The sequence below is a fragment of the Podarcis pityusensis genome, assembly GCF_964106645.2.
Source record: "Podarcis pityusensis genome assembly, chromosome: 3".
NCBI classification, from domain to species: Eukaryota; Metazoa; Chordata; class Lepidosauria; order Squamata; family Lacertidae; genus Podarcis; species Podarcis pityusensis.
The window spans coordinates 114,767,136-114,786,714 of record NC_138026.1 but is presented as its reverse complement, the minus strand read 5'-3'; the positions used below and the strand labels follow the sequence as shown (position 1 = coordinate 114,786,714).

Sequence of the window (19,579 nt, the reverse complement as noted above, 5' to 3'; positions counted from 1 at the left end):
GAAGCTACAACTAATCCAGAATGCAGCAGCTAGACTGGTGACTGGGAGCGGCCGCCAAGACCACATAACACCGGTCTTGAAAGACCTACATTGGCTCCCAGTATGTTCCCGAGCACAATTCAAAGTGTTGGTGCTGACCTTTAAAGCCCTAAACGGCCTCGGTCCTGTATACCTGAAGGAGCATCTCCACCCCCATTGTTCTACCAGGACACTTAGGTCCAGTGCTGAGGGCCTTCTGGCAGTTCCCTCACTGTGAGAAGCCAAGTTACAGGGAACCGGGCAGAGGGCCTTCTCGGTAGTGGCGCCCTCCCTGTAGAACGCCCTCTTACCAGATGTCAAAGAGAACAACAACTACCAGACTTTTAGAAGACATCTGAAGGCAGCCCTGTTTAGAGAAGTTTTTAATGTTTGATGTATTACGGTATTTTAATATTTTGTTGGAAGCCGCCCAGAGTGGCTGGGGAAGCCCAGCCAGATGGGCGGGGTATAAATAATAATAATAATAAATAATAATAATAATAATAATAATAATAATAATAATAATAATTATGCTATGAAACATGTCCCCTTCATGGATCACTGCCTTGCCGTGGCAAAGGGGCTTGAATAACTCAGAGAAGCTATGAGCTATGCTGTGCAGGGCCACCCAAGATGGACAGGTCATAGTGGATAGTTTTGACCAAACGTGATCCACCTGGAGCAGGAACTGGCAAGCCACTCCAGTATCCCTGCCAAGAAAATCCCATGGACAAAGACAACAGGCATATAAAAGTTATGACGCTGGAAGATGAGCCCTTCAGGTCGGAAGGCGAACATGTGTTCTCCCAGTAAGCTATGGGTTACCCCATTATAAGGGAAACCTTTTTGCGAATTCCCGGCTGCGTTTAAGCAGAAATGCTCAGAGTTCCAGGTTCTTCAGTGCAGTGCAGTATATTTATTGTGAGTTATATATATACAAATATATACAATAATCTCCAGGCTATAATACACGAGCAGTTCATACAGAGTACCTTGCTTCACCTTAAGGCAAATAGGAAGACCTTTCTATCTCTCTCTCTCTGACCACACTCTTCTACACCACCCAATTACTGATGGACAGGCTTCCCTTTTAAACCGATGACAGCCAATCAACTGACAGCACATTGCTGCTGAGTCTTCCTGACCCAGCACTTCCATAGAAAGTGGGTCAGCCAGTTGCATCCGCTAGCAACCTCAAGCCTGCAGACTTATTATCTCACACAGCATTCTGCAAATCCCAACAAACTTCTGGGCAAATCCACAGCAAGCATTTAAAGCACATTCAATGCATATTTAAAGCACATGACTTTATTATTATTATTATTAAACATATATATATACACCGCCCATCTGGCTGGGTTTCCCCAGCCACTCTGGGCGGCTCCCAACAGAATTAAAAGCACAATAACACATCAAACATTATAAACTTCCCTAAACAGGGCTGCCTTCAGATGTCTTCTAAAAGTCAGATAGTTGTTTATTTCCTTGACATCTGATGGGAGGGCGTTCCACAGGGCGGGCGCCACTACCGAGAAGGCCCTCTGCCTGGTTCCCTGTAAGCTCACTTCTCACAGGGAGGGAACCGCCAGAAGGCCCTTGGAGCTGGACCTCAGTGTCCGGGCTGGACGATGGGGATGGAGTCGCTCCTTCAAGTCCTTTACCCAGAAAAACCCCAGGAGCCATCATTTACACCTCACAGAGCTACAATTCCCAGCAAGCTATGCCATACAACATTATTAACAAGCTTGCCTTCTCAGGATTCTTTGGGGTGGGGGATAACTCATGAGATTGGAAAGTATGTTACATGTGCTTTATAGTGAGGGTCTGCCCACTGTTTCCAACCGCAGACAAACAGCAGGGTGGAGACCTTGCAGGGGCCTTTCAGATAAGAATCACTGTGTGTGCGACCCTGTTTATGTATATACAGTGTTTTTTTCTTAAAAAAAATATGTTAAGGCGTACTCTCATTTTCCTACTCATATTGAAATACTGTCCTTCAATGAGGCCAAAATTAGATTCACAAAATGTTTAGGGTACCCCTGTGTCCCCCCAGAGAAAAAAAACACTGTGTAATATATTTTATTTAATGGAATTTGTAACTTAATCATCAGAACCTCCGAGCAGTTTACGTAGCATATGGAACATACTGATAAGATCATATATTAAAAGCAAGTTAACCTAAAAGAAAATCAAAATGAAAATAAAAGCAGCATTTTAAAAATAATTTTTTTATTTTTTAATTTTTTATTTATTTTTAAAATTAAAAGCCCTGTATTATAAAATAGTATTACATAGCTTTGTGAGCTTGAATAGGGTGCATGGAGTGGGGGGGGAGTAGGCCGAACGCCGAGACCCTTTGAACCCCTGGATTCAGCAAGTGTTAAGATATAACCAAGGATTTGAATTCCTGGAATAGCCAGGTTAGCTTCCTGGTGAGGAATAATTCCCTCAAAAAGACTTTGCAGGGTTTGTGTGTATGCGTAACTGCTTGGGGAGATGGCACGGAGTGGGGAAATGGTCAGTGGGAGAAGGGTTAGCTATGTCCTCCCCCACCTTGCTTTGGTAATCTCTCCCATCCGAAGTGGCTTTTGCTGTAGTAAGCCAGGCCTACTGTTCTGAGCGGCAGCATGAGCCTTGGGAGTAAGTACGTAGGATTTTCCGATGGAGAAAAGGGCAAAAGAATATGGCTAATGAAATATACTCGGAGTCCTGTAGTGATTTCATGCTCTTTATTGCAGCTTGTAAAACAGTGATTGAATTCCCCCCAAACCTCAGGCTTTTATATACAGTCATACCTCATGTTAATGTTTGCTTCATGTTATGTTCTTTCAGGTTACGTCCCGCGGCGACCCAGAAGTACCGGAAAGGGTTACTTCCGGGTTTTGCCGCTCGCGCATGTGCAGAAGCACTAAATCGCACTTTGCGCATGCGCACAAGCGCCAAATCATGCCACGCACCTGCACAGATATGGCGCTTCAGGTTGCGCTCTTGTCATGTTGTGAACGGGCCTCCGGAACAGATCCCGTTCACAACCAGAGGTACCACTGTACATTATTTACACAATGAGTCCCGTCTGACTGGTTGAGTCTGCTTCCCTCCAGGAGCCTGATTGGTCTTTTCCTGCAGGCCAATCAGTTGTTGCATTCTAGGATCCTACCTGCCTATTGTTCTAGGATCCAAGCTTAGTACATAACAGTTAAGAAAGTCGAGGTTACTGCAGAGAGTGGCATCCCCATATTGAGTTCCCGTTTTTCCACTTCAGTTCATTTCTCCATGTTTCTACATCAGTTTGCGAATAAAAAAAAATCCTCGTGAAAATCCATCCGCTTTAGGGATGATACCTCCTGATATACACATTTTTGTAAGGAATATTGTCTAATACAGTCGTACCTCCCTCTGGATACGTAAACTTCGGGATGCAAATGCGGCAAACCCGGAAGTATTTTTCTGGGTTTCGCCGCACGCGCATGTGCAGAAGCGGTCCTCCAGTTGCAAATTCCCCTGGATGTGGCTGGACCTCCGGAATAGATCCCATTCACAACCGGAAGTATCACTGTATACCAATTCTTGTCAAGCAACTTCCCCCTCATATAAATTGCATATTTTCACTAGTACAGTGGTACCTCAGGTTAAGAACTTAATTTGTTCCAGAGGACAGTACTTAACCTGAAACTGTTCTTAACCTGAAGCACCACTTTAGCTAATGGGGCCTCCTGCTGCTGCCACGCCGCCGGAGCACGATTTCTGTTCTCATCCTGAAGCAAAGTTCTTAACCCGAGGTACTATTTCTGGGTTAGCGGAGTCTGTAACCTGAAGCATCTGTAACCTGAAGCGTATGTAACCTGAGGTACCACTGTATATGCTAGTATACTAGTATACATGTGCTTTACCCTAGTCAGGGCCGGCCCACCCATGAGGCAAGGTGAGGAGACTGCCTCAGGCGCCAGGATCTACAGGAATGCATTGCCAGCTACTGCTGCTGTTACTGCGGTGACAAGTGATAGCTGAGGCATGCTACTTGGAGGCCAGAGCTACTTCGTCTTCAGAAGTCCCCCACCACATACCGTCTCCACCGCAGTCTGTTGGCAAATAGGAGGTGATGCTCGTCTCCTCCTGCCCTTGTTGCTATGTGTTGGACTGATGACACACACTTGCTGACTGGGGGAGCAGATCAGGCAATGACCAAGATGGTTACAAAGCCCTGTTTCTCTGTGGGTCCACTTTCACGAGGGGAAACGAGGCAGGGCCTGCTGTTTTTATTCCTGGAAGATACCCATTTTTCCCACTTTATAGTTGGTGTTTTATTGCATTTACCTTATCGTTGCTTGCTGCCTTGAGAGATGACAGCACACACATACACACACAGCTGATTGCGATGACAAAAATAAATAAAACAGCAGCTGTGAGAGAAATGTCCCTTCCCAGTCTGATTGGCGGGTGCCACCGCGACTGAAATCTTAACCGTGGCCATACTTTGACATTTTCAGATTTCTGCCAGTGACGTTTCATGTCATGTAGACTGTCCACCCCCACATTGCCAAAAGATCACTGTTGCTGTACTAGCTTTGATGTGGGCAGGTGGGTGGATGTGTTCAGCCTCACTTCAAGAGGCTTACATCGCAAGCAACCTCAAAAAGCAAAGAGGCAAGGGGCATGAAAAGGAGTCGGAAAGGGAGGCTCTGTGATGGCCGTGGTATTTCTGCCGCGAGGGGCAACAAACACTAGCCCTAAACTTGACCTAGCACCTGCATTCCAGGGCAACTGACAGAGACCCATTGACATGGTGGGGCCCACCATCGGCACTAGCAGCAGAGGCGGGTATTCATTATAATTTCCCACAATGCCCCTGGCATAGCATTGTGCTGGGGCATTGTGGGAAATTAAAATGGAGGATAAGGGGATTTTTACAGAGCAAACCTTCATAAAGCGAGACCTGCATGTAAATAAAATAATAATAATAATAATAATAATAATAATAATAAATTACCGTATTTTTCGCCACATAGGGCGCACTGGCCCATAGGATGCACCTAGGTTTTTTTTTGGGGGGGGGAATAAAGAAAAAAAAATTTATTTCCCCCCCAGCCCCCAGAACAGGCAGCTCTCCACAAGCCTTGGGAGACCGGCGCAACTTCCCGCCGGGCTCCCACGCCTTGCGGATATCTGCCTGAAGCCCAAACCAGGTCGGGAAACAGCGGGATGGCGGCGTTCCCCCTCCCTGCTGTCCCCCGAGCTTGTGGGGCTGGCGGCGGGGAGAAGCGCGCTTCTCCCCGCCGCCAGCCTCCAAACCAGGTCGGGGAACCGAAGCCCGGGGCGCACCCCAGGCTTCGAGATGCAGGCTGCTATCCGCAAGCCTAGGGAGCCTGACGGGAACTCCCGTGGGCTCCCAAGGCTTGTGGAGAGCTTCCTGAAGCCTGGAGAGCGAGAGGGGTCGGTGCACACCGACCCCTCTCGCTCTCCAGGCTTCAGCGAAAGCCTGCATTCTCCCTATAGGACGCACACACATTTCCCCTTCATTTTTGGAGGGGAAAAGTGTGTCATATAGGGCGAAAAATAAGGTATTTATACCCCGTGTCCTCACCTCCTTCACCCCGCCCATCTGGCTGGGTTTCCCCAGCCACTCTGCGAGGCTTCCAACAAAATATTAAAATACAATGGTCTGTTAAACATTAAAAGCTTCCCTACATTTCACCATAATGGGGAAGGCTGTAATCAGGAGCTAATCGCTGCCCAGGAGCTAATTGGCTACTTCAAGGTCTCATCCGCTCTCCTTTTCTGGAGTTAAACCAGACTTGGACCAGGCAGGCCTTGAAGTAGGACACCTGTCCTCTGTAAAGCAGGGCACATGGCCATCCTAGTTAATGAACACCTGAAATGGTTTTTTAAAAGGTTTGCAATTCTTTTCATAGCTTCTCACCAGTTTTGCTTTCCAAATGAGAGATACAGTGGTGCCTCGCAAGACGAAATTAATTCGTTCCGCGAGTTTTGTCGTCTTGCGATTTTTTTCGTCTTGCGAAGCACGGTGTCGGGAAAGTTTTGGAAAAGCTTCAAAAATCACCAAAGTCTTAAAAAACCTAAAAAAAGGCTACCACACTGCGTTCTATGAGTTGCTCCTCGAAGTCAAGTCGCAACTCTATTAACGGTGTTAAGAAAAAGGAAACAAACTTGCAAGACGTTTCCGTCTTGCGAAGCAAGCCCATAGGGAAAATCGTCTTGCGAAGCAGCTCAAAAAACAAAAAACCCTTTCGTCTAGCGAGTTTTTTGTCTTGCGAGGCATTCGTCTTGCGAGGTACCACTGTAGGTTGCCAATCCACTTGAGGAAGACTCTTGGATGAGGAAGGACTGGATAAATGTTTTTAGTTACGAGCTGTGATTTGGGCAGGGGTGGCGGTGGGATGAGGATGGTGAAAGGAAACTTTGGCTGTGTACACACCGTAGATTTAAAGTACACACATGCTGCTTGTTGTTGTTGTTGTTTAGTCGTTTAGTCGTGTCCGACTCTTTGTGACCCCCTGGACCAGAGCATGGCAGGCACTCCTGTCTTCCACTGCCTCCCGCAGTTTGGTCAAACTCATGCTGGTAGCTTTGAGAACACTGTCCAACCATCTCATCCTCTGTCGTCCCCTTCTCCTTGTGCCCTCCATCTTTCCCAACATCAGGGTCTTTTCCAGGGAGTTTTCTCTTCTCATGAGGTAGCCAAAGTATTGGAGCCTCAGCTTTAGGATCTGTCCTTCCAGTGAGCACTCAGGGCTGATTTCCTTCAGAATGGACATGTTTGATCTTCTTGCAGTCCATGGGACTCTCAAGAGTCTCCTCCAGCACCAGAATTCAAAAGCATCAATTCTTCGGCGATCAGCCTGCTTTATGGTCCAGCTCTCACTTCCATACATCACTAATGGGAAAACCATGCACCCAGCTTATTAAAGGTGCTGGGAATTGTAATGTTGGAAGGGGCAAATGCCTCTGAATTTGCTGAGAATCACAGGTGGAGACAGCTGCTTTTGCACTTACGTAGGCTCTGCTTCCAGGCTTCCTATGGACCTCTGGGTGGCCGCCGGGAGAACAGAATGCAACTGCAAATTGATTCCACGCCCTCTCCCCCACCAGTTTCTCTGCCTCTGCAGTAAAGCAATCCCATAATACTATCCTCAAAAGGAGTGATTGATTTCCATAGAGCTGCTGGGTGAGTGGGTAAATAAACCAGAACATATTTCGAGCCCCACCTTGCTCTCAAACTGCAGCCACAAAGTTCAGTTTTTATTCTTCCAGCAATAAATCAGATTCAGTACACAACTACTGCTGGGAAAATGCGAGCCCTGTAGAGATAGGAGCTCCTCCTCCTCCTCCTCCTCCTCCTCCTCAGTAAAGTTTATTATTATTATTTCATTTTATAAGGTATATAAAATAGAGAGAACAATTCTAACAGCCGGCCAGAATTAAAAGATGGTAATCAAAACTATATAATAGGCATATAGGGTTGGTAGCGGTGCATGAGTTAAAAATAGCAAAGTTTGCTGTACAGTAATACCTCAGGTTAAGTACTTAATTCGTTCCGGATGTCCGTTCTTAACCTGAAACTGTTCTTAACCTGAAGCACCACTTTAGCTAATGGGGCCTCCTGCTGCTGCCGTGCTGCCGGAGCCTAATTTCTGTTCTTATCCTGAAGCAAAGTTCTTAACCTGAGGTAATATTTCTGGGTTAGCGGAGTCTGTAACCTGAAGTGTATGTAACCTGAAGCGTATGTAACCTGAGTTACCACTGTATATGTCATAAAGGAATGCCAAAACATATAAATAGTGTTGGGCACTTTGATTCTTCCCTGCTGAAAATGGCAGGATACAGATTAAACGAAAACCACAATTACAATTACAAGTGAAGGGTTATGCCCTCTACTGCAAAGTGCTTTCCATCCATCTTTCTGAGCACCAAAGATCACACAATGAGCTGTGCAGGACCTCGTTTTTAAACATTTCTTGCCACGCAGGTTGCTATGTAACTTGTGAGGAAATATGCAAGTCGGCATGCTTATTTGTACGTTTCCCGTCAAAACAAATCAACACAGAATCTTGGCTTCAGCGCACTAGCTGTGGAAATGCCCTACTCGTTCAGTAGGATTGGAAGCATTATAATTACAGTTGTGGCACACGGTATGAAGAGTACTTAAAGCCACGCATGACACAACTTTCATTTTCCCCAGCCTACATTTCTTTTCATTTGGTTATCTCTTGAAGTTCTCAACGCCATTGCTGGCAAGGAGAAATCAGTCTGGGCTCAATCCAAGAATTGCTTGTTGAAACCTATATTTGGGGCACTCACTTCCAATAATCTACCTCCTCTAAAAAAACAATCCTATTGTATGAAGATATTATCCTACTGTGAACGGCCCGCCCTGTGACCTGTGAGTACAGGGTGTTATAAAAAATAAATAATAAGAATAATAATGGGGCTATTTCGTCTCTCATACCTTTCCATCTATTTTAGCAATGGGTCAGACTATTAGCTCAATATTGTCTACTACGGCGTTTCGGGAAGGGAGTTCCTCAAAGTCTTACCTGGAGATTAGGGACTGAACCTGGAACCGTCTGCAGACAAAGCTACAGCCGTCCAGCTTCCCATTTGTTCTTCCTCCATTCTTTAGATACACCACTTCCATGGCATCACAGTGATGCACCTTTTATTGCATCATTAAGCCAGTGCCATGTAATGGGGAAGGATAAATTATATATTGTGCCAGTCTTCCAAAGCACACACAGAAGAGGCAGAGAAACTATAAACTACCAACTGGGAAAAGCACTCCAGTTTAGAAGGGACGTGGGTGGTGCTGTGGGTTAAACCACAGAGCCTAGGACTTGCCGATCAGAAGGTCAGCGGTTTGAATCCCTACGACGGGGTGAGCTCCCGTTGCTCGGTCCCTGCTCCTGCCAACCTAGCAGTTTGAAAGCACGTCAAAGTGCAAGTAGATAAATAGGTACCACTCTGGCGGGATGGTAAACGGCGTTTCCGTGCACTGCTCTGGTTCGCCAGAAGTGGCTTAGTCATGCTGGCCACATGACCCGGAAGTTGTACGCCAGCTCCTTCGGCCAATAAAGCGAGATGAGCACTGCAACACCAGAGTCGGCCAAGACTGGACCTAATGGTCAGGGGTCCCTTTACCTTTACCTTTACTCCAGTTTAGCTTGCAGTGTTCATGGAGTGAGGATTCTGAAATGGCAGCCTTAGAAGACATGCTGACAAAGGAGGCTGAAAGGCCACCCTGACATATTTAGTCAAAAGCTGGTGGGACTGATGCCTCGAGGGCTTGATTTGTACATTTTCTCAGCATGAGATGAGTGTGGCATGAGAACCGCCAGGAAACTATGGTAATGAACAACATGGACTCCAAACCATGCAGTGCTGTCTTCTCAACAACCACTGTAAAGGCTATAAAAACAGCTGTTTGTGGCAAAACAACTCACCCATGAGCCCTCCTGGAAATACACAAGTTAAACATCCCTGGTGGTCACTTTGAGACAACCTGGTTATTGAGCAACTGTCCTGATTCGTTTGTGCAAAGCTTGTGAGATTGCATGCTCATCCTGTTTTGTCTGTGGGGAGGGTTGTGCAATGGATCTTGCGAGCTGGACCCTTATTTCCCCCCAGCCATTGTGGGACAGGTTTGACAGGGGGGTGGGTCCACAGGGGGATGGGTTCCCCCCTGTTAATCACCTGATGTTGCAGAGCCCAGTGTGGTGCATAGTGCTTTGAAACGTTGATGATCAGATGACTCTTGGAGCTTCAAAATGCTGGCCAGAGCCCTCTACAATGACTAGCTGGTTGTTTGCAATGTTTAGCTGATTGTCGGGCCTTGCAAAGAGCCATTCAGGGCGCTACAGACAGGATGTGCAGGTTGAGCTGAACTGCAGTGTCTGCAAACCCTTTTGGCTCAGCTACATCTTGACCTGCCCCACACCTGACATAGGCAAAGATCAGAAGATGACCTGGATGGTCGCCAGATTCTGTGTACAGATCTGTAGGTGCAGACCATCGCCCAACTCAAAATAGTCCGGCATGAAAAGCCCCAAACACGGTTCCATGGGTGATTCTAAGTCAACTCCCTGGGACAGTTTATTGTTGTACATTGTTGCTAAATTTAGTGTTGTACATTGTTTTAATTGTCTGTTTAAACCATATTTGCACAGCAGTTTCTAATGTTGTGAGTGTCCTCCATTTAAGAGGCTTCTACTCTGCAGCCTCTTACAGTTGTTTTAACTGCGTGTCTTTGTTTGTTTTTAGTTCTTATCTGTTTTAATTATCAGTTTTTTATCCATCCATTATCCGTGTTTAATCTTGTATTTTATCCAGAAGTTTTATCCTATACCTGTTTCCTTGTCCTCATTTGCTCTAACAATTATCGGTTAAAAAAATCCTAACTGCTATTTTATCTATATGCTTTTTTAAAATTCTGGTCTGAGACCATAATAAAGTTCATTCACACCTGACATCATATATGTATGGCAGTCCAGGCAGGTGGGTGTGACCTGGCCTGACCAAAATGGCCTTGAGGGCCAAATGGGGAGATTCCCCACTGCTGCTATATGATGTCACATCAAGCAGTTGTTTGCCCCACACTTTCCAATCACTTTTATTTTACTGGGGTGCAGGGGGAAACCTGATTTATTTTGGAAGTGAATTCCGTTGTGCAAGAGCAGAAAATCCATTTCTGCTGGGCGACCTAAATTTGCCACTTGAATCCCATCTGCAAAACAGCTACGGTCTGGAAGTGTTGGAGCTCTTCTCTTCCCCCCCATCCCAATATTTAGATAAGTAAAAGTAGGTAACCCTGATAATAGTTCCTGTGGCGTGACTACAAAAGTGAGCTGTAGCTTGCTGAAACACAGCCAATATTCAAAGCTTTCACTTTGAATACATTGAAATTCTGAGAACAGCAATTAAGGGATTTCAGCTTTGGCTGAGCTTCTGTTTCCTCCTGATCCATATTAGCAAATAACCATCCCTCTCTTCTTGCAGGCATCTTTAGAAAACTATTTTGTTTACGCAGGCCCCTGCAATGTGAATGTTCTCTTTTTCAAAAGCCATCTGGTATTTAATTATGTTTCTAATAGATGCTTTTTTACCGATTTTGTGACTGCATCCTGTATGCCGCTTTGATGTGTTAGCAGGAAAGTGCTGATGATAAATATGCAAATAAATAATAACCCCTTTGCCTCCTGCTGCTCCTAGCACAGGCTGTCATGTTTGTGCTCTGTGGATGGGTGCCAATGTTTAAGTTAGTTTCTCCTACTGCAGCTACCAAACCTCACTGCTGTTACTCAATTTCTCTTACCAACACCTTAACTAGGGCCTTGTGGGTACATTCGCAAAGTCATCAGTCTTTGACCCAAAGAGAATAGTGGAACATGTAGCTCAGTGGTAGAACACCTGATCTTATATACAGAAGGTCCCAGGTGCAATCTCTGGTGTCTCCAGTTAAGGCTGACAGGGTAAAAAGGTAAAGGACCCCTGGATGGTTAAGTCCAGTCAAAGACGACTATGGGGTTGCGGCGCTCATCTTGCTTTCAGGCTGAGGGAGCCAGCCTTTGTCCACAGACAGTTTTCTGGGACTAAACCGCTTCTGGTGCAACAGGACACCGTGATGGAAGCCAGAGTGCATGGGAATGCTGTTTACCTTCCCTCCACAATGGTACCTACTTATCTACTTGCACTGGCGTGCTTTCAAACTGCTAGGTTGGCAGGAGCTGGGACAGAGCAACGGGAGCTCACCTTGTTGCGGGGATTCAAACCGCCGACCTTCCGATCAGCAAGCCCAAGAGGCTCCGTGGTTTAGACCACAAGGCTGACAGACTCCTTCCCCAAACCCTGGAGAGCCACTGCCTATCAATGTAGACAATACAAAAGCAGGTGAACCATTGGTTTGACTCAGTATAAAGTCCCATATTTTTCGTTCTATAAGACGCACCAGACCACAAGACACACCTAGTTTTTGGAGGAGGAAAACTAGAAAAAAAATATTCTGAATCTCAGAAGCCAGAACAGCAAGAGGGATTGCTACGCAGTGAAATCAGCAATCCCTCTTGCTGTTCTGGCTTCTGGGATAGCTACGCAGCCTGCATTCACTCCATAAGACGCACACACATTTCCCCTTACTTTTTTAGGAGGGAAAAAGTGAGTCTTATAGAGCAAAAAATACGGTAGTTTTCTGTGAGACACCTCTGCCAAGGCAATAACAGCAATGAGGAGCTTCCACATCGCTCTCCTTCCCCATGTCCCTCCAGCACATCCAATGGTTTCCTCCACCTCCACAGTCACTTTCAAAAGCTGCTGCTGTAGCCTGCCTGTCCCCACCCCAATTTTATGCTATATAAACTGCTGCGAGAACTTTCTTCTGTAACGCAATGGATGTAAGCGTTCTAAATGAGAAAAGCTGGTGTTGACAGAGGAGGAATCAACCTCATCAGCAAGTTTCTTCATAGCACCTGTTCCCTGGTTTTCATCAGCACTCTTGATGCCTTAAAAAAGGGAGGAGTTTGTGTGACAACCTTGGGCAGGTGAGGTGAGCCTCACCTGTAAGCGTTGAAGGAAAACATCTGGCCTGGCAGTCTTTTCCCAGGGCTAACATGGGAATCAAGGCAACTCCAAAAAGGATTTCTTTCCTACCTATTGAGCTTAGGGCTGTTAAGTTTTGTGTTTGTTCCCCAGTGCAAGAGGCTGCATTTTAAGAAGAGTTTTGGGATTTGATATCCCGCCTTTCACTCCCCTTCAGGAGTCTCAAAGCGGCTAACATTCTCCTTTCCCTTCCTCCCCCACAACAAACACTCTGTGAGGTGAGTGGGGCTGAGAGACTTCAAGGAAGTGTGACTGGCCCAGGGTCACCCAGCAGCTGCATGTGGAGAAGCGGGGAATCAAACCCAGTTCACCAGATTACGAGACTACCGCTCTTAACCACTACACCACACTGGCTCTCGGTATTTTAAGAACCAGAAGGTCCCTATAGAAGTGGGTCTGATTATTTCTTGGTTGATGTGAAAAAACAGTTGAACTTAGCAAACTTGGTACTGGAGTGTGGAACTGTTGAAGTTCAAAGCCTTGTGATCTTACCATGCTGCAGGCTTGATAAGCAGCAGGTGCTTTGAGGCAGGTTCAGAGGGCCCCCAAAGGTGGGTCCCCCCATTTTTACAGATATATTTCGCAAAATGTCATTGACACAATAATAGTGCAATAGTGGTGGATTCATACTGGACTGTCCACACATTATTCCGCTTTGTTCATGGTTCTGTGATGCTCTAAAATAAAATAATAATAATAATAATAATAATAATAATAATAATAATAATTTTTTATTTATACACTGCCCATCTAGCTGGGTTTCCCCAGCCACTCTGGGCGGCTTCCAACAAAATATTAAAATGCGATAATGCATCAAAAATTAAAAGCTTCCCTAAACAGGGCTGCCTTGTTCTCTTTCACATCTGGTGGGAGGGCGTTCCACAGGGCGGGTGCCACTACCGAGAAGGCCCTCTGTCTGGTTCCCTGCAACTTGGCTTCTCACAGTGAGGGAACTGTCAGAAGGCCCTCAGCACTGGACCTCAGTGTCCGGGCAGAACGATGGGGGTGGAGACAAAAAAAATAACATAAACCACAACATCTGTAGTATAAAAAAAAAAGTTGCAGGATTTCAGCAGGGTGTTATGGGACATGCATGGATTGGAAATGAAGAAGTGCGCCCGCTCCAAAACTTTTGCTGGCACAAATGGTATTGGAAGTGGGATTGTGTACAACTGCTGTGATTTCAGCAAGCCTGGCCAGTAATAAAGGATATGGGAGTTGCAGTCCACCAGCATATAGAGGACCAAAGGGAGCCACTCCTCCATCAGTGTCTCCTGGTTATACATAAATGGTTTCTTTGGGTCTATTTATCTTTTCTCCCTGATGCTGTTTAGCCAGCCAGCAAATCTTTTCCAGGTAGTAAGGGGTTTACAATCTGGACCTTGGTTGTTGGGAGGGGAGGAACCTGCTGTGACCACTTAGTAATTTCGTGCATGAAGGACTTTATGAGTATTTGCTTAAGTTACAATTCCAATGGTACCAAGTTGTGTCCAGATCACCACCTCATTATATCAACACGGATATTATCAGTTTATGCAACCTGAGTATGTTTACCAGATTCCTGCTGGAGGCTTATTAGCTGCACGCTCAACTTATCCTTCCTGGCTTGCAAAATCTTTCCGGGTGGAGCTAGCTGGCTGGGATTATGGAAATTGATAATGGGTGCCTGAACAAGGATGATAGACCAGCCACATTAAAATGAGACTACTGGAGGCTTGTATTGTTTATTTTCAAAGTTCTCATGAGATTCCCTCAGAGCTCAATAATTACTATTGAGTCGTAAATATTCCACACTTGGGCAAGTTGCTCAGGTGGAGTTTCAGTCCCAAAGCATCATGTTCTGGTCACCTTGGTGAAGGGGGTAGGGGACTTATGGTGGTCCTATCATCCCTGACATGCTCAGTAAAGTTGCTTTAGTATAGAAGCAGGCTTAGAAGGGGCACATGTGACCCTGTTAGGTTCTCCTAGACCAGGGGGTCAGCAAACATTTTTAGTAGGGTACCAGTTCACTGTCCCTCAGACCTTGTGGGGGGCCGGACTATACAGTCATACCTCGGGTTGAAGTAGCTTCGGGATATTTTCGGGTTGCGCTCCGCGGCGACCCGGAAGTAATGGAGTGTGTGACTTCTGGGTTTCGCCGCTCGCGCATGTGCAGACGATCAAAATGACGTCACGTGCATGCGTGGAAGCGGCAAATCGCGACCCGCAGACATGAATGGGGCTCCAGAATAGATCCGGTTTGCATCCAGAGGTACCACTGTATTTTGAAAAATAATGAACAAATTTTCCTATGCCCCACAAATAACCCAGAGATGCATTTTAAATAAAAGGACACATTCTACTCATGCTGATTCCTGGACCGTCTGCGGGCTGGATTTAGAATGCGATGAGGCCGGATTTGGTCCCCGGGCCTTAGTTTGCCTACCCATGTCCTACGTAGACCATTCAGCAGCTTTCAACACCATGGCACATGGTATTCTTTCAAGCCACCCTGGCAGATTAGCAAATGGGGAGCACAGTGCTGAAACACATCAAGTTATTCCTGGTTGCAGAACGTGCTAGTAGGAGTCTGCTATGCCCAGCGCCCTATAAGGTACCACAGGCACGCCTGTTGTCTCCTGTGCCACTTTACATGAAAGGAGTAAAAGATTTGGACCCAGGTACGACTGGTATGGCTAAAGAACCGAGTTAGTTTGCTTTCTTTTAAATTGGAGTATGATTGTGAACCGAGACCCCAAGGTTGTTCCTTCATTCTTATCCAATCCACTTCCAAACTTAATCTAGGCAAGACACAGGTGGTGTTGAATTGGTGATCCAAGAATAAGTGCATAGCCAGCTCGTTTTGGGATGGGTTGCTCCCCTCTTCAAAAGCAAGGTTTGCTGTTTTGGGTGTTCTGTTGGTCCAACATGCCCACTGCTACATCTGCACACCTATATGCAAACAGTATCTTTTAAGATACTGTTTTTGCTACAGTAACATCCAGCTTGCACTGCTTTCACATATCTAGGGTTAGGTTTGAAAGTTTTCGCTGTTACTCACTGGGGTATGCTGCAGAAACAACTCTATGCTGTAAACCAGTGATGGCCAAACTTGGCCCTCCAAGCTGTTTTGGGACTACAACTACCATCATCCCTAGCTAACAGGACCAGTGGTCAGGGATAATGGGAATTGTAGCCCCAAAAGAGCTGGAGGGCAAAGTTTGGCCATCACTGCTGTAAACACATGGACTACCAAAATGTTAAACTTCCAAGTGTGCCATAGTCGCCAACTAACACCACTCCCAATTGCCCTACTTTCAAGAAGTCACGGGGCTGCATCCAGCTATGTCATACTCGTTGAAGATCCAATTAAAGTCTTGTCCACACACACCTGCTGAATGGGAGCAAATGCCAACTGGGTTTTCTGTAGATTGGTGCTTGCTCCCATTCAATGGTAAAGAGCAGGTTTTCCCGGCAAAAGTGGTGGGGCAAACAGAAAACCGGTTGGATCCGTACTTTCTAGGAATGAGACAAGCAAAAGTGTGCATGAGTCCAAAGTCAATGCATTCAAGTTGGCCATACCCAATTAATTCAGTGGATCTACTCAACAGTGTGACTTAAGGGCCTTTTCAGTTGACCCAATCCTAACCCCCCATTGCTTCTGTATCATCCCAATAGCCTATCTGTGAAGATTGGCATTAGCCCCATAGTTGTCAACCGTCCCTTATTTGGCGGGAAACTCCCTTATCCCAGCGCTGTGTCCCTCTGCTGTCCCTTACTGATGATGTCCCTTCAATTTCCCAGGTTTCAAAGGAAGCAGCTCCTCTCCCTCCCTCTCTGCCGGCCAGGGAGGAGGGAGGCTCCAACTGTGTTGCTTGGCTGCATTGCTCACCCAATAAGGAGTCTAAGAACGACTGGGGGTGGAGCTGGCATGCTTTGTGCCAATCAAATCGGCCGTGTTGCCTGGGGACTCGCCTTTGCTCAGCGCTTCCCAGCAGAGAGGTGACGGTGGTTTTCCTTGCTGCATCCCCTTTGCTGGGTTGCTGCGCTATGGGAACCACCACTTGTTTGGCTGCTGGTTAACTAAAATCCCTTATTTTGGCTGCTGGTCCCTTATTTTCGAGACTGCTGGTCCCTTATTTTCAAATCTGTAAGTTGACAGCTATGATTAGCCCCCATATTCTAATAGCTTTTGAAAGGTGGAATTTTATTCAAAGGCTTCTGCATCCCTTAGACCAGCCTTTCTCAACCTGTGGGTCCCCAGATGTTGTTGAACTACAACTCCCATCACCCCAGCTAGCAAGGCCAGAGCTCAGGGATGATGGGAGTTGTAGCCCAACAACATCTGGGGACCCACAGGTTGAGAACCGCTACCTTAGACACTCTCTTACACCAGCTCTTAGCACATAACACATGCACGCATTTATCCATGCTGGGAATCAGTCTTGTGAAACAGCAACTCCACAGCTTGGATACTGATTGGGAGATGCAACTTCTACCACAAATGCATAGCAGAAGCTGCATTTACTGGCATTCTAAGTAAGGAGGCGCTTTCTATACTCCTGATTGCAATGAGAAAAAGGAATTGCATCAGAATGACAGTTTAGGGGGAAGTTACCAGTTGGTTGAAATTTTAACTAGGTCGAAATGTAATTGGGTCTCTGACCACACACAAACAAAGCAGATGAGAGACTAGAGTTTTTTAAATTTTTCTTTGAAAAGATGATATTTTACAATACATACAAAAATACTCTGAATATACATTATCTTTTTTCCCCCTCATTACAAAAACACAAGACAACACGTAATTTAAGATTTGTAAACAGTATTTGTTCCTAACACTTCTGGAGATTGATTTGAAGGTGGAGAGCAAATTTTGGGAGATATTTTGGCAACATGAGTGCAGTGGTGTTAAATTGGGCAGTGTTGATTCTAGGCAAGTTATTCATAATAGTACGTTGTCCAGACTCCAGTAAAACTCAATATTCCAGCCCTGCCTGCATTCATAGTCACAGCTGACAGAAAATAGGTAAACTAAAAAAGGCAGGCCAGGAATTTTTATATAATCTGGACAAGGTATGAGCAATAGTTTTGAGATTTCAGCCAATAAAACTCACAATCCAAATTACTTGTGTTAAGGCTTTGCATATAGCAAAGCCTTCAGACTGTTCCAAAGTTCAAGTGTCAGAAATTATTCTAGACAATTCAGTATTGTGGCAGATTTAAGTTTTGCTTGAATTTTAATTTTTTTTTAAAAAAAAACCTCAGAGTGCAATCCAATTAAAACTGATTCACATTTAACTCTCATGGATGTCAAATAGGACAGGGAAGAGGAGCAGTGAGAGAAAGCCATGCTCAACTCTCCTTACGATCCATGGAGCATTTATGTTCTTAAACTATGGGTGGATTGTGTCCCAGGTTTTCGTTTTGTGGGCCTCCATGGGAAGCAGTTTTTATGGAACATGAACACAGTGCATAGGTATAGGTGCCTAATTCTACAAGTTTGCCTTTCAAAAGGAGAAGCACCCTTGACACACACAAGATTCTTCTGTGCGTAAAATTATTCCAATCAGTTTCACAAGAATCACCTAATTCATGAAATCTATCAGTTTAAGTGGAGCGGTCTCCACCTTTCCACGCCACTAAAATTGCTTGTGGGTTTCCTGATTAGAGCTGCCAACCGTGTAAAGAATATGTTTTAAGGGGGGAGATCCAGACTGCCTGTGCTACTGGGGAATCCAGTGGAAGTCCACCATAGCCAAGCTGTCTGCATGACACCCCTTTCGGGAAAAATAGGCACAAGACATTTTTTTTGGATTTTTATAACAAAAGACGTTTTCCACTCAAGACAACACGAGACTTAAAATGAAGCTATGCATCCGCACATGAAGTAGACACAATCCAAGGAAACAAATATCCAAATCACGGGCACACAGGGCCGTGGATTTTGGGCAATAGCATCTTGGAATATATATATTTTTGGCAACAGTTCAGATGGTGCAGCACCTGCAGAGTGAAATTTACAGAAGATTAAATCAGTTTAAACAAAGACAAGGTGCATTGCATTGCATTGCGCAATCCACTGAGCTCAGAACTTGGCTACACTCCACTTACCTGCGTGGCAGCTATCCATGATGTCAGGCAGAGGACTTTCCCAACTGAGATCTTAGCTGGAGGTGCACCACCATTTAGCTGTGGCCCCTATCTCCCTGCTTTAAATCAGGGATAGGGCACCTTTTCCCCTCCCTCCCATCTCAAGGGCCACGTTCCCTGGGGGGGGAAATCTGCCAGCAGAGGCTGGAACAGGAGCCACCAAACCATAGCTGTCAAGTGTCCCTTATTTGGCGGGACAGTCCCTTATCTCAGGGCCATGTCCCGCTGCTGTCCCTTATTGATGATGTCCCTTAAATAAGCTACTGAAGGTAATGGGGCCCTTTCTATGTCCAGCTGTGCTTTGTCAACAACAAATTGTTGCTTTTTTTGCGTTGAATATATTTGTTTAGTCGTTTAGTCGTGTCCGACTCTTCGTGACCCCATGTTGAATATACGCTATATGGTAATTTATAGGACCTAATAGGTATCTAAAGCCATTTGCACGCAACAAAATATATATTTTATCAAAGTAATTGTTGATCCCTTATTTTGGCTGCTGATCCCTTATTTTCGAGGCTGCGGGTCCCTTATTTTCAAATCTGTAAGTTGACAGCTATGCACCAAACACACACACTTCTGCTCCCTGACACACACACACACACACACACCCTCCACTCCTTTCTCTCACCCCCTCCCAGGGCTGGATTTAGGTTTGATGAGGCCCTAAGCTACTGAAGGTAATGGGGCCCTTTATATGTCCAGCTATCCTTTGTCAGCAACAACTGTCGCTGTTTTTTTGCGTTGAATATAGGCTATATGGTAATTTATGGACCCGATAGGTATCTAAAGCAATCAAAATGAATAATTTATGTATGACATGAAATCA

At 45.6% G+C, this 19,579-nt stretch overlaps 1 protein-coding gene and 1 long non-coding RNA gene across 2 annotated transcripts in view; one reads left to right on the top strand and one right to left on the bottom strand.

Annotated features, from left to right (window-relative positions):
• LOC308474747 overlaps positions 1 to 19,579 on the top strand; it is an 87,451-nt gene that overhangs the window by 38,909 nt on the left and 28,963 nt on the right. The window contains exon 2 of the long non-coding RNA XR_013984920.1: positions 5,957 to 6,307. This is a non-coding gene — a long non-coding RNA (uncharacterized lncRNA). The remainder of the gene's footprint in view (positions 1 to 5,956; positions 6,308 to 19,579) is intronic.
• The window catches only part of PAPOLG (poly(A) polymerase gamma), a 38,588-nt gene continuing 36,367 nt past the window's right edge, over positions 17,359 to 19,579 (bottom strand). Inside the window, exon 22 of the mRNA XM_081000978.1 lies at positions 17,359 to 18,607. The gene's annotated coding sequence lies outside the window, so the exon portion shown is untranslated. The remainder of the gene's footprint in view (positions 18,608 to 19,579) is intronic.